The sequence below is a fragment of the Littorina saxatilis genome, linkage group LG2, assembly GCF_037325665.1.
Source record: "Littorina saxatilis isolate snail1 linkage group LG2, US_GU_Lsax_2.0, whole genome shotgun sequence".
In the NCBI taxonomy this organism is placed as follows: domain Eukaryota; kingdom Metazoa; phylum Mollusca; class Gastropoda; order Littorinimorpha; family Littorinidae; genus Littorina; species Littorina saxatilis.
In genome coordinates this window covers 4792451-4817227 of record NC_090246.1, presented here as the reverse complement: position 1 = coordinate 4817227, position 24777 = coordinate 4792451, and the positions used below count along the sequence as shown (strand labels likewise).

At 46.0% G+C, this 24777-nt stretch overlaps 1 protein-coding gene across 1 annotated transcript in view; it reads left to right on the top strand.

The window, feature by feature from the left end:
* The first annotated feature begins 403 nt into the window (after window positions 1–403).
* Window positions 404–24777, top strand: part of LOC138958051 (zinc finger MIZ domain-containing protein 1-like) — a 119979-nt gene continuing 95605 nt past the window's right edge. The window contains exon 1 of the mRNA XM_070329105.1: window positions 404–557. The gene's annotated coding sequence lies outside the window, so the exon portion shown is untranslated. The remainder of the gene's footprint in view (window positions 558–24777) is intronic.

Here is a 24777-nt window from a genome sequence, read left to right as displayed (position 1 = left end):
CAGTGTACACACCGCTAGGCCGCTATACCTCGCCTGCCTGCCTTCCTACCGCTAGGGGGGCTGGGCTGTATAGTGTAGCTAACGCCAGACAACACGGTCTCACCTCTTCATCGCAAACCTCTCTGCTTTCGCTGGAGAAATAAATCTGAGAGATCCTCCACTCCAGTTCAGAGGTCAGCCTCGTGCAGTGCACGCTACTGCCACGCTAATCATGCTCGTTTAGGGGCCCGCGCGCCGAGCGCTCTCTCCCCTCTCTCCCCTCTCTCTCTACTCCCTCTCTCTACAACTCCCTCTCGCCTCTTTCACTCACTCTTCTCTCGCCAGTGAGAGACTCCCTCTCCGCGGGCCATGCATATTCATGAGCAATGGGGCTATTGTGTGAAAGAGCTTATCGAGGTTGTTCCGGTATGATTGTTGTACTTGACTGAGTGTTCTCATTGTGTGCACTGGGGGTTTTCTGCTGGAAAAACTACTCATCTCAAACACGCTCTAATTCATCAACGGGACTGCAGCTTGGTATTTTAGCAGCCTATCGGACAGATGGACTCGCGAGTACGGTAAGCTGGCCCGAGCGGCGTGTGCGAGCGTGCGTGTGTGCGTGCGTGTTTGGGATGTGTGCAAAACGAGTGGTGTGTAGCGCCGTGCGGTGTTTACATTGACAAGCTACTTACAACTATCATTTAGCTGTCGCGCCTTTCTTGTTTTTGACGCACCCCGATAATGTGCTGACTTTACTCGCTTTCTTCAAACTCGTGTCTGTTAGTCGGCTCGAGCGAGCTTTGTCGAGTGTTTTTCGGGGGGCAACTTTTCAAACACGCTTGTTTTTCGCGCAGAGAGAGCGCGTGCGTTTAGTGAGGGAAGCGCTTGTAGTAAAATCGAAGGGGGGAATCCCGGGTTTGAGTGAGAGTAACTTTGATTTTCCCACCACGGAGTGACGGCGCCGTGTGCGGTACGTCGCTCGTGTGTTTGTCAGCGTGTAATGAGGCGTCGCGTGCTGATAGCTCCGTACACATCAACAAACACACTGGCGCGGGTTGAAGAGAGGTAGCGGGGAGGCTTGTTTTGGGGGCCAAGTTAGCGGCGTAAGCGGCCGTTGTCATGCAGTTTAGTGCGCTGTGACAGGCGGCATGATTTCAATCATCACACTCGCTTCAGCTGATCGTCGCTACCGTCAGCTGGAGCCAGGGATTGCTTCCTTTCAGCGCCGCGTCATTATGATCAGTGGGTTAAACTTGATTGGGATCAATCAATCCTGGAACGCCGAAGAAGAAGAAGAAGAAGGATCAATCAATATGAGGCTTATATCGCGCGTATTCCGTGGGTACAGTTCTAAGCGCAGGGATTTATTTTTTTATTTTTTTATTTTTATTTTATGCAATTTATATCGCGCACTGTATATTCAAGGCGCAGGGATTTATTTATGCCGTGTGAGATGGATTTTTTTACACAATGTAGTGTACATGAAGGGACCTCAGTTTTTCGTCTCATCCGAAAGACTAGCACTTGAACCCACCACCTAGGTTAAGAAAGGGGGGAGAAAATTGCTAACGCCCTGATTCAGGGTCGAACTCGCAACCTCTCCCTTCCGAGCGCAAGTGCGTTACCACTCGGCCACCCAATCTATGGATTGGATTGTTTATAGACGTGTGATCTATGGTGTAAACGTGGGTTAAACTTGATTGGGTTCTATGGATTGGATTGTTTATAGGCGTGTGATCTATGGTGTAAACGTGGGTTAAACTTGATTGGGATCTATGAATTGGATTGTTTATAGATCTATGGGTTGGATTGTTTATAGGCGTGTGCTCTATGGCGTAGACGGGGGGTTAAACTTGATTGGGTTCTATGGATTGGATTGTTTATAGGCGTGTGATCATTGGTGTAAACGTGGGTTAAACTTGGTTGGGATCTGCTTATGGGTTGGATTGTTTATATGCGTGTGGTCAATGGTGTAAACGTGGGTTAAACTTGGTTGGGATCTGCTTATGGGTTGGATTGTTTATAGGCGTGTGATCATTGGTGTAAACGTGGGTTAAACTTGGTTGGGATCTGCTTATGGGTTGGATTGTTTATAGGCGTGTGATCATTGGTGTAAACGTGGGTTAAACTTGGTTGGGATCTGCTTATGGGTTGGATTGTTTATAGGCGTGTGATCATTGGTGTAAACGTGGGTTAAACTTGGTTGGGATCTGCTTATGGGTTGGATTGTTTATAGGCGTGTGATCATTGGTGTAAACGTGGGTTAAACTTGGTTGGGATCTGCTTATGGATTGGATTGTTTATAGGCGTGTGATCATTGGTGTAAACGTGGGTTAAACTTGGTTGGGATCTGCTTATGGGTTGGATTGTTTATATGCGTGTGGTCAATGGTGTAAACGTGTTTTGGGAATCTGTTTACGGGGCTGCGTTGTTTATCGGCGTATAATCATTGGGTTACATTAACATTTGGGTGTGACTGTTCGTGCTCTTGTTTTCAATGACTGAATGAGGTAAACTTGTTGTGGCATCTGTTTATGGTTTGGGGTTGTTTATATATACTAGGCTTGTTACCACTTGTTTAGGGTAAGTTTTGGTAGTTCCATTGTTTATAAACCTGTGGCTTGTTTGCAATTTATGGTGGGTTAAACTCATTCTGGGATTTGACTTGTGATGTTTTTGTCATCAGTGGGCCACATTCATTTTGGTCGGAATTTGTTTTGAGACGTGATTCGGCATGGCATCAGTAATTAAAACTTTTTTGGGATCTGTTTTGGGTTTGGCTGTTTGTTAGGCTTTGGGTTTAAACTTGTTTGGAATCTGTTTAGGTGCTTGACTGTTTGTTAGACTTTGGGTTTAAACTTGTTTGGGATCTGTTTTGGGTTTGGCTGTTTGTTAGACTTTGGGTTTAAACTTGTTTGGGATCTGTTTTGGGTTTGGCTGTTTGTTAGACTTTGGGTTTAAACTTGTTTGGGATCTGTTTTGGGTTTGATTGTTTGTTAGGCTTTGGGTTTAAACTTGTTTGGGATCTGTTTTGGGTTTGGCTGTTTGTTAGACTTTGGGTTTAAACTTGTTTGGGATCTGTTTTGGGTTTGGCTGTTTGTTAGGCTTTGGGTTTAAACTTGTTTGGGATCTGTTTTGGGCTTGGCTGTTTGTTAGACTTTGGGTTTAAACTTGTTTGGGATCTGTTTTGGGTTTGGCTGTTTGTTAGACTTTGGGTTTAAACTTGTTTGGGATCTGTTTTGAGTTTGGCTGTTTGTTAGACTTTGGGTTTAAACTTGTTTGGGATCTGTTTGGGGTTTGGCTGTTTGTTAGACTTTGGGTTTAAACTTGTTTGGGATCTGTTTTGGGTTTGGCTGTTTGTTAGACTTTGGGTTTAAACTTGTTTGGGATCTGTTTTGGGTTTGGCTGTTTGTTAGACTTTGGGTTTAAACTTGTTTGGGATCTGTTTTGGGTTTGGCTGTTTGTTAGACTTTGGGTTTAAACTTGTTTGGGATCTGTTTTGGGTTTGGCTGTTTGTTAGACTTTGGGTTTAAACTTGTTTGGGATCTGTTTTGGGTTTGATTGTTTGTTAGACTTTGGGTTTAAACTTGTTTGGGATCTGTTTAGGTGCTTGACTGTTTGTTAGACTTTGGGTTTAAACTTGTTTGGGATTTGTTTAGGTGCTTGACTGTTTGTTAGACTTTGGGTTTAAACTTGTTTGGAATCTGTTTAGGTGCTTGACTGTTTCTAGTTAAGGTTGTGTGGTCCGTCTGCTTGTTAACCCTGTTTTGATGTTCTTCCTTTTAATAAAAACACTTTTCTTATTCCGCCGTAGAGTTTAGCCATGTGTTTCTCGTTCTTTGGTTGTCATTGTTTGGCCATGAGCCTCTTACAGACAGTCTGCTGACTATTGGAGGGAAATGCTCCGGGTTGGTTTTCTTTTTAAAGTTGGGGAACTGATCAGTTCTTCGATCTCGTTCTGGTCGTTACTGAGTCGGCCACATTGAAAGGCGAAGTTCGATAAGATGCGTCAGTGAATATCACATTGGATGGTCAGGGGGTGGATAGGGGTGGACGGGCATTGCCTGTTAAATGCCATAATTGGTATTAGTTGATAAGGCTTCACAACAGACATCAAGGAATTGGACTCTTAAGTAAACCTGATACATGTACAGAATGATATTGTGGCAATACATATAATGCAAACACAGCATGTACAGAATGATATTGTGGCAACAAATATGGACAGGCCATGATGACAGGGGGAAGAAGTGTGTGGGTTGAACTGACAATCGGATCTTACCAAATCTGTTTCACTGATTCATCGTAGGCACGGTATTTTACGTGCGACGATCACATAACAGTCTCACCCCGTTCTCTTCATCTGGAGTATTACACATAGGCACGCGGTACGACTGTGTTACCGCATTGCGGATTACTTGTGGAACACGGCTACATTCCATGGATTAAATCAACGCTGTTGCGTGCCTGTGGCACCGTGCACTATTGGTATGTCAGCGCAAAGAGTTACTAGACGTTTGACAGACCGTAACATCATTCCATGGATAATCTTATTGCATCAGTAGCTGTAGTGTTTTATGCCGTAGCCGCATATCCGAAATTTGGGACACAACTGTTCCGTTTACAGAAGCTAAAAGTATTCACTCTTTTAAACCTCTCTTCAAAATTCTCTTAGCATATATAACCACGTTATGTCCCAAAACAAAGTTAGCATAGCATAGCATCTTTCAAACCCAATACAAACCCGACAGTCATTTCCAGAACTTGTCTATTGTAGTCCATGGATTTCATGGATTTCTTTCTTCCCTTCGTCCTCGTTGTTTGCTCTTCCCCATAGCTCACTCTTCCCCATAGCTCACTCTTCCCCATAGCTCACTCTTCCCCATAGCTCACTCTGACTCTAATGAGCACGTGCATCTACCAGAGAAAGCACGTCACCTGTACTTTGTGATGACCTTGTCTTTCTCTCTCTCTCTCTCTCTCTCTCTCTCTCTCTCTCTCTCTCTCTCTCTCTCTCTCTCCCTCTCTCTCTTCCTCTCTCTCTCTTCCTCTCTCTCTCTCTTCCTCTCTCTCTCTCTCTCTCCCCCCCTCTCTCTCTCTCTCTTCTTCGAGATAACTGAATTCTAAGTATCTGTTGGCCGTGTCCTTGTCCACGGGAATGGACTATTTATTTATTTATTTATTTATTTATTTATTTACGAGGATTTATATCGCGCACGTATCTCACCACACAAGGCGACTCAAGGCGCATGTTACCTATTAATGCCGTGTGAGATGGAATTTTTTACACAATATATCACGCATTCACATCGGCCAGTAGATCGACTGCCTTTAGGCGCTGCATCCACCTTTCACGGCCTATTATTCCAGGTCACACGGGTATTTTGGTGGACATTTTTATCTACGCCTATACAATTTTGCCAGGAAAGACCCTTTTGTCAATCGTGGGATCTTTAACGTGCACACAGTGACGACTACAATGGAATAGAGGAACTGAATCAGCGCCATGTATAGTCTAACTATATAATTATCACAATGTTTTCCGTGCAGCGTTCGAATTATTATTCTGCCTGATATTAATTGTGTATTTTGTCCAGAGCAATATATATTTACACAGATGCTGTGTATTGCTCATGACTGAGTTGTGATTGTGCATGGACAACGTGAGAGTTTGTTATCACGACTTTGTGGTGATTACTTAAAGCAGGTGTTGATACCGACAAGGACCTGTCCCCGTGACCTGACTGGAGGCAATTGACGTCTTCGTTTGGACTGTAAGTGACCCTTGTGTCTCCCGTTATCTGCCTGCAACATCACTCGTTTGCCACGACACCTTATTGAGCGGATAGATTGAGCTACCTGGACAGCGTATTACTTGGATAGATGGGGCTACATGGACATGGCATTGTGTGGATAGATGGGGCTACCTGGACATGGTATTGTGTGGATAGATGGGGCTACCTGGACATGGCATTGTGTGGATAGATGGGGCTACCTGGACATCGTATTGTGTGGATAGATTGGGCTACCTGGACATGGTATTGTGTGGATAGATGGGCTACCTGGACAAGGTATTGTGTGGATAGATGGGGCTACCTGGACATGGCATTGTGTGGATAGATTGGGCTACCTGGACATGGTATTGTGTGGATAGATGGGTTACCTGGACATGGCATTGTGTGGATAGATTGGGCTACTTGGACATAGCATTGTGTAGATAGATTGGGGTATCTGGACATGGTATTGTGTGTATAGATGGGACTACCTGGAAATGGCATTGTGTGGATAGATTGGGCTACCTGGACATCGTATTGTGTGGATAGATGGGTTACCTGGACATGGCATTGTGTGGATAGATTGGGCTACCTGGACATGGTATTGTGTGGATAGATGGGGCTACCTGGACATGGCATTGTGTGGATAGATGGGGCTACCTGGACATGGTATTGTGTGGATAGATGGGGCTACCTGGACATGGTATTGTGTGGATAGATGGGGCTACCTGGACATGGCATTGTGTGGATAGATTGGGCTACCTGGAAATGGCATTTTGTGGATAGATGGGTCTACATGGACATCGTATTGTGTGGATAGATGGGTTACCTGGACATGGCATTGTGTGGATAGATGGGTCTACATGGACATCGTATTGTGTGGATAGATGGGGCTACCTGGACATGGCATTGTGTGGATAGATTGGAATACAAGGACATCGTATTGTATGGATAGATGGGGCTACCTGGATATCGTATTGTGTGGATAGATAGGGCTACCTGGATATCGTATTGTGTGGATAGATTGTGCTACCTGGACATGGTATTGTGTGGATAGATGGGGCTACCTGGACATAGCATTGTGTAGATAGATTGGGGTATCTGGACATGGTATTGTGTGTATAGATGGGACTACCTGGAAATGGCATTGTGTGGATAGATTGGGCTACTTGGACATAGCATTGTGTAGATCTATAGATTGGGGTATCTGGACATGGTATTGTGTGGATAGATTGGGCTACCTGGACATGGCATTGTGTGGATAGATTGGGCTACTTGGACATGGCATTGTGTGGATAGATTGGGCTACTTGGACATGGCATTGTGTGGATAGATTGGAATACACGGACATCGTATTGTGTGGATAGATTGGGCTACCTGGATATCGTATTGTGTGGATAGATTGGGCTACCTGGATATCGTATTGTGTGGATAGATTGGGCTACCTGGATATCGTATTGTGTGGATAGATTGGGCTACCTGGACAAGTTAGGGCCAGCTTTCTGTGGTGTGTGTGTGACACTTGATTATGTGGGTAGAACGGGCAACTGTGTGTTTTCTATAAGTTGGTTTATCTGCCTTATTGTATAGATATGGAAATATAACCAGATTATTTTCTTCTTCTTTTCGTGTGCTCCTTAGCCAGAATCATTGAAGCTGTTTGGTGGACTTGTTTGGCGTTCGTGATTTGTACGTGTACGTCACAGTATTGAGCGTTATCTTTCAGCTGTTACAGGGGACAATTTACGGAAAAGTCTAGCTGAAAGAATGCCGGTGTCTTGTGTGGTGTACGTGTTGTGTTCACCAACGTCCGTCACAGTATGTCGCCGCTGAGCGTTATCTGTCAGAGGCTGGTTGGGGGACACCCAACATCCCGAAGTCAGAGACTGGTCGCTACCGTCTATCCGTCCCCATACCACGCGTGTATCTCTCCATCTCATCCCCACGGATAAGCCGCGCCAGCTTTTTCACCTGTGTAAAGCGATAAAGCGTCGACACCAAAGTGACTCCCCACTTTACACGCGGATGGCGATAAGTCACAAGGCCGCCCCCGTGAGCAGACGAGAGAAAATTGACGATTGAAAGAAATAGCCCTCCCCCTTGCCCGCGGAGCGAAAACCGATTCAAGGGAGGTAACTGGTGTTTGTACGCCGTTCGTTTTGAGTGACGGGCCGAGAGAGAGAGAGGGGGATGGAGAGTGAGAAGGAGAGGGCGGAGAGAGAAAGAGAGGAGGGGGAGACAGAGGGAGCCACGCTGAGAGAGAGAGAGGGGGAGAGGCTCAATAAGAGAGAGAGAGAGAGAGAGAGCGGAGGGAGGGGGAGAGAAAGAGAGGCTTGAGAGAGGGGAGAGACAGAGGGGGGGGGGGGGAGACAGAAAGGGAGACAGAAAGGGAGTCAGACAGAGAGTGAGATGGAAAGGGAAAGACGAGGGACAAGAGAGAGAGAGAGAGAGAGAGAGACTGAGTGAGAGGCAGAGGCATAGAAAGAGAGAGCATTCCTGACATATTTGATCAAGTGAAGGTGCATCCTCGCTGAGCTTTTTAGCAGGGGAAGAAGAGGGGGGGAGGAAGGGGGAGGGGTAGTATAGTTACTCACTTTTTGAGCTTCACATCGCGTCTTCACGGTTGTCGGAAAATACACACCACTCTTCACCTCGCTCAACGCGAGAAAGGGGAGAGAGAAAAACTACACAGAAAAAAAGGAACAAGTGAGGTGAGCTATTTATGTGCCTGACCCCGAAGACAGAGCACGGTACGGTAGGGGGGGGGGGGGGGGGGTTATAGAGGGGGAGGTTTAATGCAAGACTTGACTGCCCGACCATCCCACTCAAACAAGCCTCACAGCGGATACATAGTACCAGTGAACTGTTTCTGTTACTGTAGTAATTGTCGGGTTACTGCGCACATTGAAAGCTTTAGTTATCAAAACGCTCATGTTTCGCTTATTACTTGTCACCTTAGGATCGGCTCCTGAGGGGAAGTTTCTTCTGGCCGTGTGGGCTTTGTAACGAGTTGTTCTGTGACGGTACGGCTTGAGGGGGATGCGTTGGTGTGAATGCTATTAAACGATGCTTACTGTACTGGGTTGATTTCTTTCTTTATTCTTTATTTGGTGTTTAGCGTCGTTTTCAACCATTCAAGGTTATATCGCGACGGACTGCGTTGATTCGGAAAAGTAAAGCCTGGAGGTTTTAATAAAAAAAAAAGTATGATGCCGTGCACACACACACACACACACACACACACACACACACACACACACACACACACACAAACTAAATATCCAAAGCAGTAACAACAACAAACTAACCAATCAAAACATACTGGTAAGTTATGTCTTTACTACCGGCAGCATGTAAAACGGTAATAATTTAGGACTGGCAGAAAGAATAATGACAAACTGCATTATTGCCCAGTAGATATAATATTATATGCCACTTCCTTAGGCCAAAAAAAAGTCTGTTTACGGTAACAGGCAACAAAAATAGTTTCGGTAGGTCGGGATTTTTTATTTTTTTTTAACCATATTTTTAAGTTATTTTGCCAAAAAACACACTTTTTAAAAAATTTTTCCCCAAATGCCAAAACAAAGTCTAGGGTCGCGCGAAAAAATAGGGTCGGTCGGAATACCGTAAACAGACTATTTTTTTTTTTTTTGCCTTATCGTTGTACCCGCAAAATATATAGTGACGCGATAAGACACTTATCCCCCATATCTACACGGTCGTCAAGCGTGTGAGCTAACACCCTTCAATCTCAACACTCAGTCGGATCATAGCACCCGTCTACCCGTCACAAAGCTCACCTGCCAAACCGGGTATAATGTTGATCTGACAATGTTATTCGGGGTGGTTGTGAGAAGTACTCATAACTTGTAGGTCAGCCAACAGTCAGAGTGAGAGAATTAGGAGGCGGCTTTCAGAATTGTGGAGGAAGGGACTTGAGTTTGCTGTAACACACTTCGCTTACCCATAACTTGTCGGTGTGTGTTTGGAGAAAGCGATTAATGGTGTTTGTATTGTGTGGCGTATTGTGTGATATGGGGTTTGTTATCACAGGAAAGTTGGGTAGACTGCTGGGAACTGTTTTGGTTTAAGCGTGTTTTTATTAATTTCTTGTATACACGTTATAAACAGGAACAACATTAAGAAAGTTAACAAGCAGACTGCTTATGGACACGTTCTAAAACTGATAATCAATACACATTCTGACAACAAGACATGGCGAATAAGTGATAACTTAAACCCTTTTCTTTCAAAATATTTCATAATATTTTATACAAATAAAGAGAGAGAGAGAGAGAGAGAGAGAGAGAGAGAGAGAGAGAGAGAGAGAGAGAGAGAGAGAGAGAGAGAGAGAGAGAGAGAGAGCTTTTCTACATCTATTGCAGTCACTGTTAATATAATATCAGCCGGAACTGTTTTGAAAGTAGAAAGTTTGTTGAGTAGTTTTATTATGTTTCCGTTTTGTGATATATTAATTATTAGAATAATCACGTACGGAAGATGTGCGGGGAAAAAACCCGTCATGAAATACAAAAACAATATCCAGCACACACATATACACACACACACATACACACACACTATCCAACACACACACACACACACACACACACACACACACACACACACACATACATACACACACACACACACACACACACACTCACACACACACACACACACACACACACACACACACACACGCAGACGCACGCACACACGCGTTTAAAAAAGTACAAGAAGAAGAGAATTGGGTCCCATAAAAAGTTGATTCTATGTATCTGTGTATACATGTATGTAGTTACAAAATGATTAATGCGAGGTTTAATTTTTAGACAAGTTGAAATTGTGAATATTCCACAATTATACTTAGCTTGTTTGGCGACCCCGTTCATTGACTGCAGACTGAACGTGTTTGTCCCAGCGTCATTCAGTCAAAATGTAATGTGATTTTTCTGACAAGCCTGCTTGATTAATGAGCGACGAGTGTGCGACCAGTTTAGAATCGGGCACCAGAATAGAAAGAAAGGTTATTTCACGGGAGATAGTTTTCAAATTGCAAGGCAAGTCTATCCAGGAGTGAAGTGAAGGGATTTGCCAAGTCACCGCCTGATAAAGTACCTGTTTTATTTGAAACTGGCCCGCTTGTTTACCTACAACCTTCTCGCTTTGTTCACGGCCGTTAAAATGCCATTAGACTGGCTTCGACGTGCAAGGGGAGCTAATCTTGGTGACTTGTTACTGAAGGGGGATTATCCAGGTGGGAGCCTTGACATAATAATTACTTTTAGATCTTCTTCGCCTGCCTCTGCTGTGTGCCGAAACGAATGGGGCGATGTAGCTGATAATTTGGCCTCTTTTACCGCGAGTGTTGTGAACACAGTGCAGCACGACAGCTTTTTCACACTTTGCTTTCTATCACTGTGTTGCTCTGTAAACCCCGTCGACGTTTGTCCGTTCACCCGATGAGCTATCGGGGCAGCAGAGTAGAGAGTTGTCACTTCACGTTCCGCTCGACGAGTGGAAGAGAGCGCGAGAGGATTGATAGCACCTCTTCTAACCGCGCTTTTCTCTCCCTTCCGCCTTTATTGTCGCTGCCAGACACTGTCAGTTTGCTGCAGACAAAGTGTCTTTGTGGTTCCATGGTGGGTGACAGGCTTGAAAACTCGTTTTCAGTGAGGAGATAGACTGTGGCGGCGAGTTGCCATGATTGAGGCTTTTTCACGCTTCCCCCGTCGCCCATAGTGCACATTTCTCTGCCTTTCTCACTTTCTTGCCCCTTCCTTTCTTTGACTCGAGTCACTTTCATACCTCTCTTTCTATCTTTGGCGCTTTTTTTCTTTCCTTTTTCCCCCCTCTTTTCTTTCTTGTCCCCCTCTTTTCTATCGTTCTTTGTTTGTTTGTGTTTGCTGAGCGTCTAGCGTTGCCTAACCTGTTATCACGCCAACCAATCGGGTGATTGCTAACAGCTCACTAGCGGAAATGTTTACAAACATAATTGCAGCTTTGACTGTGGTGAAACTAAGCAGCGTGCCGTCCTAGCGCTCTGCCTTTGTTACCTTCCCGCCTCTCTGTGGCGTCAACAGGCCATGCAAAGACACTTTTCACTTTCAATGACTGAACGAGCTTCCGAGAAAGTGTTATGGGTATGCTTAGGTTCAACTGAAAGCCCCATTCCTATTCAGAGCAAGCTTTCGTTATATTGTATATCATGATTTTTGGTCCTCAAACGCCGACGTCTTCCAAGCACGTCAAGTAGCCATGTGAAGCGTGCGCAGCTGAATGACACTAGTGTCAATTTGCAAATTACATTCAGCATTACATCTCCATGCTAGTATTTCTATACAAGTAGATAAGCTGTTGATTTTTAATTCTTTAAATGCAATCAGGCAAAAGATATCTGTTGTCTTATTATTTGTTTTGTCTTTTAATGTGCACCACACTGAAATTTCTCTGTATGAGATAATAAAGTATTCGTATTCGTATTCGTATATACCCTTCTTACGTGTAAAAGTCTGGACGAATCTCAGATGGTTAACATGATAGTTTACATGATAGTTTACAGGATGTTTTACACAGGATCGAAGCTAGGTTTACATACGTACTGCCAGTGTACAGTAGACGTTGAGGCGTATTGAGCAGAAGGCTCTTGCCTCCCATGCCCAGAACACCTCACCTCACCTGTCGGGAGGAACGGGGGGATCAGTCAAGGTTAAGACAATACACACCTGAGCTATTTGAAAGCCCACCACACTAAACCCTGCATTAAATAGAATCAGAAGAACTGACGGAGCAGCGTGGTGTGACTATGTGAGTTGTATGTGGGACATTTTGCTTCTCATCTATACCCCCCTTTCTCCACCAATCTGCCCCCTCCACTATCTCCCCCCCCCCCACCCCTAAGTGAAGCAAACAAGATGCGTGTTGTAGCAACGGAAAGAACATTATTTTTATCGATTGCTAGCTGTTTTGTACTGTGTGTGTGTGTGTGTGTGCGTGCGCGTGTGTGTATGTTGTGTGTGTGTGTGTGTCTGTCTGTCTTTCAGAATGTCCCCGTGTCTGCTTTTTTATAGGGTACCCAGTAAGTATCACCAACGCCACCCCCCCCCCCCCTCCCCCCTTGCACACACAGTGTATCCCTATGTACCCCGCTAAACGTTCACAGTTATCTCAGCGCTAGTCCCTCTCAAGCTAACACTCTCTCTACGATATCTATTCTATCCCCACTCGTCCTAAGACTACCTAACCACTGTTGCGGGCCTGACTTTTCAAGGTGCTGTGTGTTGCTGTTAAAATAACAGGCCTGTAAATCAGAGGCGGTTTACAGGGGCTCCAAACCCGCTTCAATCACAGGTAAGAACTCGGGCGATAGTTACGACACACTCGCAAATTTACAGCTCACCCCTTCTCGCGGAATCTATGATCGGGAGGGTCGGGGGGGGGGGGGGTCGGGGGGGGGGGGGGGGAGTCGGGTAAGGAGGAGAGTACACATGAACACTGCACGGCGCGGATTACAAGTAGAACCAGCGAGATATACACACACAATCTTGTTAAAGCTTCCAATCGGCTGGCGAAGTGAACGTTACACCCTTTTCGCCCTCTACCTGGCTCCCCCTCCCCCGTCTCCCTCCCTCCCCCTCCCCTACTCACCTGAGCTCCCCAGCGAGGCCCAACAAAGTGGGGGATAGGGGAGAAGCAAACTGGGCAGAATAAGACAGGTCAGAGGCAACATAAACCTATACCTTTCCTCTCTCTCCTCCTCCCTCCTTTCTTTATTCCAACCTGCCGCGTGGTGCTTCCCTGGCCGCACAGGCACCTGACTAGTGCTTTAATTAACTGTGGATTAACGGTTGTGCCAGTCTTCCTTGTATAAAAATCAACCAGAGTGCAGTGAGTCGGACGGTGCAATACTTGAGTGGATATTGAAAAGCAAGCACTGTTTGACAATGCACGTCGCTAACACTGATTTGCATCTAAATATTTGCACCCTGCGGCGAAATGGGCTATTGAAAGTTAAGTATATAAATGAAATCAGGAACAGAAGAAGAAACGTTTATAGCACATTTGACCGTGCTCTCTCTCTCTCTCTCTCTCTCTCTCTCTCTCTCTCTCTCTCTCTCTCTCTCTTTCTCTCTCTCTTTCTCTCTCTCTCTGTGTCTCTCTCTCTCTTTCTCTCTTTCTTTCTCTCTTTCTTTCTCTCTTTCTCTCCTTGTCTCTCTCTGTCTCTCTGTCTCTCTGTCTCTCTCTCTCTCTCTCTCTCTCTCTCTCTCTCTCTCTCTCTCTCTTTTCCTTGTGAAATATGAAGATTTTTTTGTATTGGTTTGAATACCAATTAAAACATACTGTCCGCCACTTCCTAATGTTATCTGTCAAGATAGATAACATTTATTACTTTAACTTATAGTGCAACTTGTTTACAATATTTCACCGCTGTGTAATTTTTTTTATTTCGCTGGCCTGTGCTTCTACCCGGTTTAACTTGTGACCGCAATGTTACGGGTCAAGCTAGTGGCGACCAATGGACGTGTCCACTTCCACTCCTTGCTTGCTGTCACTGACCACACACGCACGCACGCAGACATGTACGCACGCATATATACGCACGCAAGCACGCACGCACGCAAGCACGCACGCACGCACGCAGACATACGCAAACCCGCCCGCCCGCCACCACTCACACACACGAATATGAAATAAGAGTCAGTTCTCTGTTTACTGACAGCGACATGCAAAGGCAATTGGCAAAATATGTGTACGATTGTTTTCAACTACGCAGATGCAATGCGTCTTCCGACTGTCCTCAATAACCTATGCTCATCTTCAGGTCCTCTTTGTTCACCCTGTTCCACTTGGTTTTGTATTACATGTATGTTATGTTTATATTGCTATTTTTTCCTGTACTTATGTATCTTGAATGTGTCAATAGGCTATGTGCTTTAATGACAATAAATTCTGATTCTGATTCTGATTCTGATTCTGATTCACACGCACGCACGAAAGCACGCTAGCAGACATGCAAGCAGACATGCAAGCACACAGACAGTTGCATACACACGCGCACGTACCAAAAGAGAGAGAGACAGAGACAGAGAGAGAGAGAGAGAGAGAGAGAGAGAGAGAGAGAGTCAGACACACACGTAGCACAGAGTCCAGAGTTGAGTTGTGGTCACTGTCTTGCATAACGCCCACTGGTCACCACAGTCCCAGTTGATGTCGGCGGACCGTAGGGGGGAGGGGGGAGGGGGAAGGTGAAGGTTGAGTCTAGCTCAGACTCGTTTGTTGTACAATATATATACTGAAAGGTCGCCCTGTCAATCATGAGAGCTGTGGACTGGTCGATAGTAATTATGTCAGATAACGGATATCGTTGCTGGACAGACGGATCGTACAACATGTGTCTTACAAGTTAAGCTCACTGTGTACACTTTGTCTTCTGTATGGTTGGAACTGTTTGTTAATTATTGATGAGTTGGTTTTCAACTTGCGCAGTGTTGCCTCCAAAAAGACTCTCTAGAACTCTGTATTTGATTGGACGTGTTTTAATTGGACAGAAATGTTACCGTTTTGTTCTTACTTGCGGCACGCGTATAATCTTACCTTGCTATGTGCCGTTGCTATAATGGGTACAGGTATGCGGCATTGTATTTTGCAAACTGTTTGAATAAATCGTTTCCACAATTAGACAGCAATCATCCCCTCTGACGCAAAGAGAGCGTCTTTGAATTATGCGCAGAAAACATCGAATAGTCACACAACACATTGAAATAATGCCTTTATTTACACAGACTTATTACTGCAGAGAAATTGTATAGTAATAACGCACGCCAGACTTGAAGCCTTCTGACAGCACACACAACGGCGCTGGGACAACAAGCAAGCCAAGGCATTCTTGGTGCAACATTCCCTTTGGCGTTTAATGCTGTTGGAGGGAAACATATACATGTAAATAGAAGCGAAAGAAAAGTAAAGGCGGCAGGATGCGAGCCGGGAGATTAGCCAGGTCAACACGCGGATGCTCCTCTCGGGCTGGCTAAAAATAACTGGTGTCTCTTCTGCAATTAGTGGAGGACTGGTTCAATGCACTTCCGCCTTGAAATCGTTCTTGTCTTGGCAAATAGCAACGCGAAAGTATAGCTGAATTGTTTTTGTCTTGGCTTTATTGTTAAGCTAAAGCTCTTGAAGACTTGGTGGGGGATAGAAACCGAGAAATCTCGAAAACTGCATTTTCAGCCCGGAAAAAAGCCAGGGGGAGGGGGGGGGGGGGTGCAAAACTAGGCAACTTTGAGCGCCGCCCCAGGGAGAGATAAAGTAAGTGTGTTATCATTGGAGCGTATTCCGCCGCTTGCCTGCATGTGTTTAGAATACGCGTGAAGCGCGCTGCCTCTATCTTAGCGCCGCTGTCAGCTCGCAGGGATGTATACCTGTGGAACTTACCTGCCCCCACCCCCCCCCCCCCTACCTCCATCTAACCCCCTTCCCCCTCACCTGCTTACTCAGGAATGTAGCGCCGGGGAGAGGGAGGGGGAGGGGTGAGTATGAACTGGCAGTTTTGTACGGCTTGGTATGAAGAACAACGGCCAGTAATCTCTTGCTACCCAAGCTCCTTGCTTGAAATTGCAGGCGCGTTCTACCTTCCTATCTTTAAAGCAAATAGGTTAATCGTTCCGCTGTTTTTGTCATCTTTTTGCGATTCGCATTTGTTGTTTCGATCAAACGAGAGAGAGAGAGTGAGTGAGAGAGAGAGAAAGAGAGAGAGAGAGAGAGAGAGGGGGAGAGAGAGAGAGAGAGAGAGAGAGAGAGAGAGAGAGAGAGAGAGAGAGAGAGAGAGCATGATTGTGTGTTTTGCTTTCATCTTCGTTATTGCACATGCACATGCATGCATGCACGCTCACACGCGCACCTACCCGCCCCCAAACACACACGCACGCACACACACACACACGCGCACACACACACACACACACACACACACACACACACACACACAAAAGCACGAACGCGTACGCACGTACGCATGTACGCACGCACAAGCACACACAGACACTCACACACATACACAAACACACACACACACACGTGTGAAGTCTAGGCTGAAGAATTGGCTGAAAAAACAAGAATTGTAGGTTATTGGAACCTTAAATTAATGACAAAACAAAACAGGTTTTTTCTTCTGGTTTGAGATTATTGAAGAATTGGCTGTTCCTGCAACACTGCCACTGTCTCGTTCTCCTGGTTTGAGATTATTGAAGAATTGGCTGTTCCTGCAACACTGCCACTGTCTCGTTCTCCTGGTTTGAGATTATTGAAGAATTGGCTGTTCCTGCAACACTGCCACTGTCTCGTTCTCCTGGTTTGAGATTATTGAAGAATTGGCTGTTCCTGCAACACTGCCACTGTCTCGTTCTCCTGGTTTGAGATTATTGAAGAATTGGCTGTTCCTGCAACACTGCCACTGTCTCGTTCTCCTGGTTTGAGATTATTGAAGAATTGGCTGTTCCTGCAACACTGCCACTGTCTCATTCTCCTTGTATTCAGGAATACTTGTACTCTACATCTTTACAGTGACAAGACGACCACTAACATTTGCATGATAATCGACTGTGGATTGTTTTTGTCAGACGTAGACGACACAAGACGACCCACAATGCAACATTTGAGGACCGTCTCGATGATACTCAGAAAGAACCAGGCACCAACCGACCCCGTGTATCGCACTCTGGCAAGAACATGGGTAATGAGTTTATGCAAATGAGGTGGATGTTGATCGCGTAAACATGTTATAAGAGAGTCGGCTGAACAGGCAAATTGCTGACCTGTATTGTCCGTGATAGCACAGCAAAACATTGCCACAGACTTCTAGTCAGCAAATAGTGCAAAAGAGCTGTTAGTGGTCTGTTTAGTTGTGTAACTCGGATGCCCCGCGTACTGTAGATTAATTGCACATGCACTGTGGAATAGTTTCCTGGGCTGGTTTGCAGGGCCGTGGTGCCACATGCACTGTGGAATCAGTTTCCTGGGCTGGTTTGCAGGGCCGTGGTGCCACATGCACTGTGGAATAGTTTCCTGGGCTGGTTTGCAGGGCCGTGGTGCCACATGCACTGTGGAATAGTTTCCTGGGCTGGTTTGCAGGGCCGTGGTGCCACATGCACTGTGGAATAGTTTCCTGGGCTGGTTTGCAGGGCCGTGGTGCCACATGCACTGTGGAATAGTTTCCTGGGCTGGTTTGCAGGGCCGTGGTGCCACATGCACTGTGGAATAGTTTCCTGGGCTGGTTTGCAGGGCCGTGGTGCCACATGCACTGTGGAATAGTTTCCTGGGCTGGTTTGCAGGGCCGTGGTGCCACATGCACTGTGGAATAGTTTCCTGGGCTGGTTTGCAGGGCCGTGGTGCCACATGCACTGTGGAATAGTTTCCTGGGCTGGTTTGCAGGGCCGTGGTGCCACATGCACTGTGGAATAGTTTCCTGGGCTGGTTTGCAGGGCCGTGGTGCCACATGCACTGTGGAATAGTTTCCTGGGCTGGTTTGCAGGGCCGTGGGGCACGAGAAAGTGACCAACCTCGGGTGGGAGTCAGCCGCGGTGTTGGATTGGTTGAAATGGAGATGTGTTGTGATTGATTTCAACGAATCAGACCCCGCGGTATGTTCTCTCCGGGCTGGTCGGCACCCGCGTTGTGACTGATTTCAACGAATCAGACCCCGCGGTATGTTCTCTTCGGGCTGGGTGGCACCCGTGTTGTGACTGATTTCAACGAATCAGACCCCGCGGTATGTTCTCTCCGGGCTGGGTGGCACCCGTGTTGTGACTGATTTCAACGAATCAGACCCCGCGGTATGTTCTCTTCGGGCTGGGTGGCACCCGTGTTGTGACTGATTTCAACGAATCAGACCCCGCGGTATGTTCTCTCCGGGCTGGTCGGCACCCGCGTTGTGACTGATTTCAACGAATCAGACCCCGCGGTATGTTCTCTTCGGGCTGGGTGGCACCCGTGTTGTGACTGATTTCAACGAATCAGACCCGGCGGTATGTTCTCTCCGGGCTGGGTGGCACCCGCTTTCACTTCGTGCAACTCAGGCCAGGAATGGAATTTGATTGACTTTAGTCCGGAATAATTGAGGCTACAGCTATCCCGAACTAATGTCTCCAGCCTCGCCTCTTGCGCACCAGCTGGCTAAATGGGTTAGTTACTTTAGTTACTTGCAAGTCATCGTGTACTAATGAAGAAATGTACTCTGTGTTATTCCCGCCTACACTTTCTCCCTTTTAGTTTGCTTTGCCTGTGAAAGATTGTATTTGAAAAACAGTTGACGAGAACAAAAACAATATGATTTATCAGCCATGTTTGTAAAATTGATCACACCGATACTGTTCTTGTAATGAAAACGCAACATAGCTAAACTAGTGTTAAGACTAGCTAATGCAAACGCATCATTTTCAATGTGGCTTAAGTTTCTTTAGATGGTATATATATATATATATCACAGACAATACTAATAAAGTACAGGGGGAGAGACGATTATCAGATCGGTTGGCTACACCCTCTACCCCCCCCCCCCCCCCCTTACCCACACGCGCCTCCTACCAGGGCCTCGCACCTGTGTTGCTTACTGGCACTTCATGAAGCTATTTTCCGAGGAAAGCCAACACTATTCGCTCTCCCCAAAGCCCTCCATTCCTGCACACACACTCACCCCCACCCCCCCCCCCCCCTCTGAGAGAGGGAGAGAGAAAGAGAGAGAGAGAGAGAGAGAGAGAGAGAGAGAGAGAGAGAGATAGTTTGTGCCGTAGAACAATAGAGCATGATTGAAAGCCGATAATGTATTTTAGCACTGTAAACTTGTTTGTCGTTGCACCTACCCATATAATTCATGCGCTGGATATGTCTTTAGGTTCAAGAGAGAGAGAGAGAGTGAGAGAGAGTGAGAGCGTACGTGCGTTCGTGTGAGTATATGTTAGAGAGAAAGAGATAAAACCGGGTGATTGTCCATATATACAAACACACGGCATGCATTACTGACTCCCCACACCCCGTTGAAATGAACCTTGTGTGTTTAATCAATAAAATGTCTTACGTCTTACCCCCCCCCCCTCCGCCCCCGCCCCCGCCCCCCTCCACACACACACTCATCGGTCTTCGGAGATTGTCTGGGCTTGTCCGAATGTGTATGGTACTGGTAGTGAACCAGAAGAATCTTGCTTGTCAGTCTACCTGCCTGGGCGACCTTACCTGGCCAAGGTGCCGATAACACTGAGCTATTGTCACAATTATTTGGGTAGAGCTTAGTGTAGTGTACAGTGTTTCTCTGCTGTGTTTGTATGGTCAGCCAATATTCGACACAATGATTTCGTTGGAATCTTTTCTTGCCTCACTGGATTCTTGAAGACCTGATTCAGTTTTCAATGTGACTGTTTATCTGTCTGCCTGTCTGTCTGCCTGTCTGTCATTGTCTGTCTCACTGTTTATCTGTCTGCCTGTCTGTCTCTCTGTGATTGTCTCTCTCTGCGAAGTACGTAAGGGCATGGAAAAGTCAAAAAGACAGTGTGTGTGTGTGTGTGTGTGTGTGTGTGTGTGTGTGTGTGTGTGTGTGTGTGTGTGTGTGTGTGTGTGTGTGCTCGCGCGCGTGCGCATGCTTTCGTACATGAGTCTGTTTGTGTATCTGTCTGTCCGCCCATCAGTGTGTACGCACGCAAGCACGCTGACAAACAAACCCCAAGCATCACCGCCGTCTAGCATAAAACAAGCGAACTGACAAGAGTCTGCCGCCGCCACTTGTGTATGCATTATATTTGGAAGACAAACACTAGACGCGCCAAATAAATCAATTTGTCCGCTATGAGAGAGAAAGAGAGAGGCAGACTGCCAGCAGGGTGAAGGCAGGAGGGCTGTATGACAGCTGCAAGTGTATCCCCCTAGCTGCATCGGGATAGAGAACGCAAAGAGTTTTCACAATAATCTGCAGCTCATAACTCATACCGTGCGTAACGCGCTGAAAGTTTAACACTGCTACCGCTCACACGCCGTCTGACTCCGCGCATGGAAGTTAGGGGGTGGGGGTAAACTGTGACAGGGAGATATTTAATGACGATTTTAATTTAACGACAAAGGCCGAGAGAGTGTGGGAGGCTGTCCGTGTGGGGTTGGGGGGGGGGGGGGCGGAGGGCTAGGGGAGGACAGGGGGGGGGGGGGGGGTGGCAGTGACGATGAGGCGATGACATGACGATGTGATTATGGTTTGAGGGATCGACCTGCCTTTTATTTTATCTTTTCGTGGCGAGCAATGGACAACATTAGGAGACAGGCTGTGGGCCGGTGATTGACGAGTCTGGCACTTGTTATGGTAGTCTGAGAGAGAGAGAGAGAGAGAGAGAGAGAGAGAGAGAGAGAGAGAGAGAGGGGGAGAGAGGGAGAGAGAGAGAGAGACAGACAGACAGACAGAGAGTGAGAGAGATAGAGGGAGATAGACACAGAGAGTGAGAGAGAATGCTGTAAATGTTTATGTCCAAGGGTAATCACAAATTGAGTAAGCAAACACAACGTTTATGTAGTCTACTGTTACACCGGAACACTCGCCCTCTCTCTCTCTCTCTCTCTCTCTCTCTCTCTCTCAATCTCTCAATCTCTCTGTCTCTCCCGTGTCTATCTCACGCAATCACACACGCACGCATGTATGCACGCACGCACGCACACGCACGCACGCACACACACACACGTCCGCACGCACACACACGCACACACTCACACACACACACACACCTTTGACAAAACAAACGACAGTTGTTTTCACCCCCAGCCACATCTTTGTTTTTATGTTGTAAGCACTTCTAGAAAACACTTGCAGACTTGGCGTTTTCCTCTGTGCTTGAAACTGCAAGACAGCGGCGAGAGAAAGAGGAGATTATGGCCTCCAGTCTAACTCTGAAAGCCCTGGTGTAATCACTTTCAGTAATTGTCATCTGATATCAAGGGGTTCCCCGATAGCGCTGCTGGTCATGACGTACGCAATGATCCACCTTTACTTTTCTGAAATAACTTCTGAACTCACAGAACATTCATCTCATAGTGTTTAAGTTGTTTGCCCCTTTTTTCATACCTGAGGTCTTCTTTCTGTGCTCTCTCTCTCTCTCTCTCTCTCTCTCTCTCTCTCTCTCTCTCTCTCTCTCTCTCTCTCTCTCTCTCTCTCTCTCTCTGCCCCCCTCTCTCTTTCTCTTTTTATGTCTCTCTCTAGCTGTAGGTCTGTCTCTCTGTCCATTTGTCTGTCTGTGTCTTCGCTGTCTGTCTCAGTATCTCTTTGTTTTCTCTCAGATAGTTCTGTTCATAATCCGTGTAAATGTATCCCAATTTTTTAAGACTCCTACTTTGAACGACCTGCTTCTTTACAGATTGTTGGAGGCCTTGAAAAGGGAGGAGGGGGTGGGGGTGTTCAGTTGTTTACCTGCTGGTTTAAGCGGGAAGGACGGCGCCTGTAATGAAAGGACAATGAAGGTTTAGTGTTTATGTGGTGTGTCCATCGTGCCCTGGCTGTGACAAGACGGGTGACATCTGATGAGGGGAGACAGACGAGGGTCCCGTCCTGAAGAGACACATCCTCACTGCACAGTGTGTCGGGGAACTCTGCTTGTGCACGTGCATGCTATGGATCATGTTGCATTTAATGTCGTGTCGTTTGTCTTTTTGCGGGTCTGCCTTGTTCATGTGACTTACATTTTCCTTTTAGAGACTTTTACTTGTGAAGAATATGTTCGTTCTTTGAGAATTTGACATAGTATTGAATGAAGTATGGCTTCGTTAACTAAAAGGACCAAACCTTTGAATAGCTCAACTCTTTTCAAACGATTTAATCAAAAACGGTAATTTTTACCTTGCGATGATTAATTTGGAACGTAATTGACTTCTTTAATGGAATTCCTCCAGGTCAGGAAATACGTTTTATCATTTCAAGGAAAAGCATTGTGGGTAATGTACTGCTTCACGTGAAACATTATACGCAAACACAACTTTGTACATAGCTAAAATTGTAGACAGTAACTGAATACCTGTGCCAGGTCAGACAGCAAGCAGTGCTTTATAATAGTATTTATGATGACTCTGCATGCACTCATACTCATGCGGATGTTCGCGAACGGGGCTATAAATGACGTATTACATGACATCGCGTGCTGAGTTGAGTTACAAGCTCGACTGGATAATTGTCGTATTGCATTCTTTTCTAACAGCGTGTCTGCAAAAGATAACTGACTGGTTTTTGTTTCTGTGTTCCGTCACTTTTCAATGATGCCTCCATCCATCAACAAACCTTACCTGTCACAATCTAACATACCAGATCTGTCCCTTCGGGTTTGTAAGTCGTCTGAGGAAATACGAAGGGGGTTCGAGAACAAAGCTGATCTTGGCTGAAGTCATATTACTTCGTCAGATTTAGGCTAGATTGTGCATGTTTTGGTATAGTATAGTTTGAAGGGATGAGTTGGTGTCGTGTATTTTTAAGAAATGTGTTGATACAGTATCGTGTAGTTTTAAGGGATATGTTGGTATCGTGTAGTAGTTTTAAGAGATGTGTTGGTATCGTGTAGTAGTTTTAAGGGATGTGTTGGTATCGTTTAGTACACCCCCGGTATAGGGGTGTGTATAGGATTCGGTCGATGTGTTTGTTTGTTTGTTTGTGTGTTTGTGTTCGCATATAGATCTCAAGAATGAACGGACCGATCGTCACCAAACTTGGTGAACAGGTTCTATACATTCCTGAGACGGTCCTTACAAAAATTGGGACCAGTCAAACACACGGTTAGGGAGTTATTGGTGGATTAAGATTCTACAAGGACTTATAGAGGGACATATTAATGGTCATTTTTGAGGGAGACGGGTGAAGCACCTGAGCGAACAGGAGAAGCTGACGTCACATGTTGGGTACCTATACCTACCCATAATTAAAGGCTGCCATATTCGTAGCGTTCATTACTTAAATCATATTGTTTACATGTGCCAATAATGTTATAAAACTGTACCTAAGGCAGGGCCGGACCAAATGAGTTGTAAGGGGGGGCTTCCTCCTTTTTTGGGGGGCAAATCAGCGAAGTGGCGAAGCCACAAGCGCGAACTAGGGGGGTCCGGGGCATGCTCCCCCGGAAAATGTTTGAAAAACGGTTAAAATCTGTGCAATCTGGTGCATTCTGGGCCTTGTTTTGAGGGTTAAGAGCAGCATTGTTTTGGTGCTAAAACTAGTAAAAGTCAAAGCAAGGTACATGCTTTTTCCAGGGGTGGGGTTCCGGAACCCCTGGAACCCCCCCCCCGGGGTCCGGCCCTGTAAGGGGATATAATAACGATTGGCTGTAGCTTTCCAACACAGAAAAAAATATTTCAGTATTACAAAGTGGTGTTGATAGTGTCGAATGTAAACAGAACAGTCTCAAACGCCATCTTTGGTTTACGAAACGTCAACGGTCTAAAAATAGCCCAAGTCCTGGAGAACTGTTGCTAAACAATGCAATAAAGAATTAATTATTTCTCGTAATTGGTAAGGACTTCAAACCTAGCTAAAACTTTGCAGGAAGCTTAATTTATACATCCCCGCAACGATGGGAAAAGCCCTGGAAGTAATTAAACTAATTAAATAGGACTATGCAGACACAGCACCGGAAGATTCCCCATGGAGGTACGAGGTATAAACCAAATAAAATGATCAAATGTGATTTTCACGGAAACCGTTCGGCGGATCTCGCCTAAATAACTCGTATTGCAGGACAGGCCATCAGCCTCAAAGTGTAGGACTGTCTTAACCTAATGAGGCGGAAACTGACATGTTTGGCTTGCTGGCAGACCCAGTGTTTTGTGATTTATCGTCACGCGGATGCAAAACGTGTGGTTTACTGCACGGCCAGTGTATTCCATCAAACCGATGGTAAAACTGTTCCAAATGCGGTGAGAACTAAATGGAAATGTCTTGTCTGCCAGACGATACCTGGGCGATTAGCAGGGCGTGAAGCGCACCTTTGTGGCTCAGGGAGGCTGCCCGAGGTATCAGGTA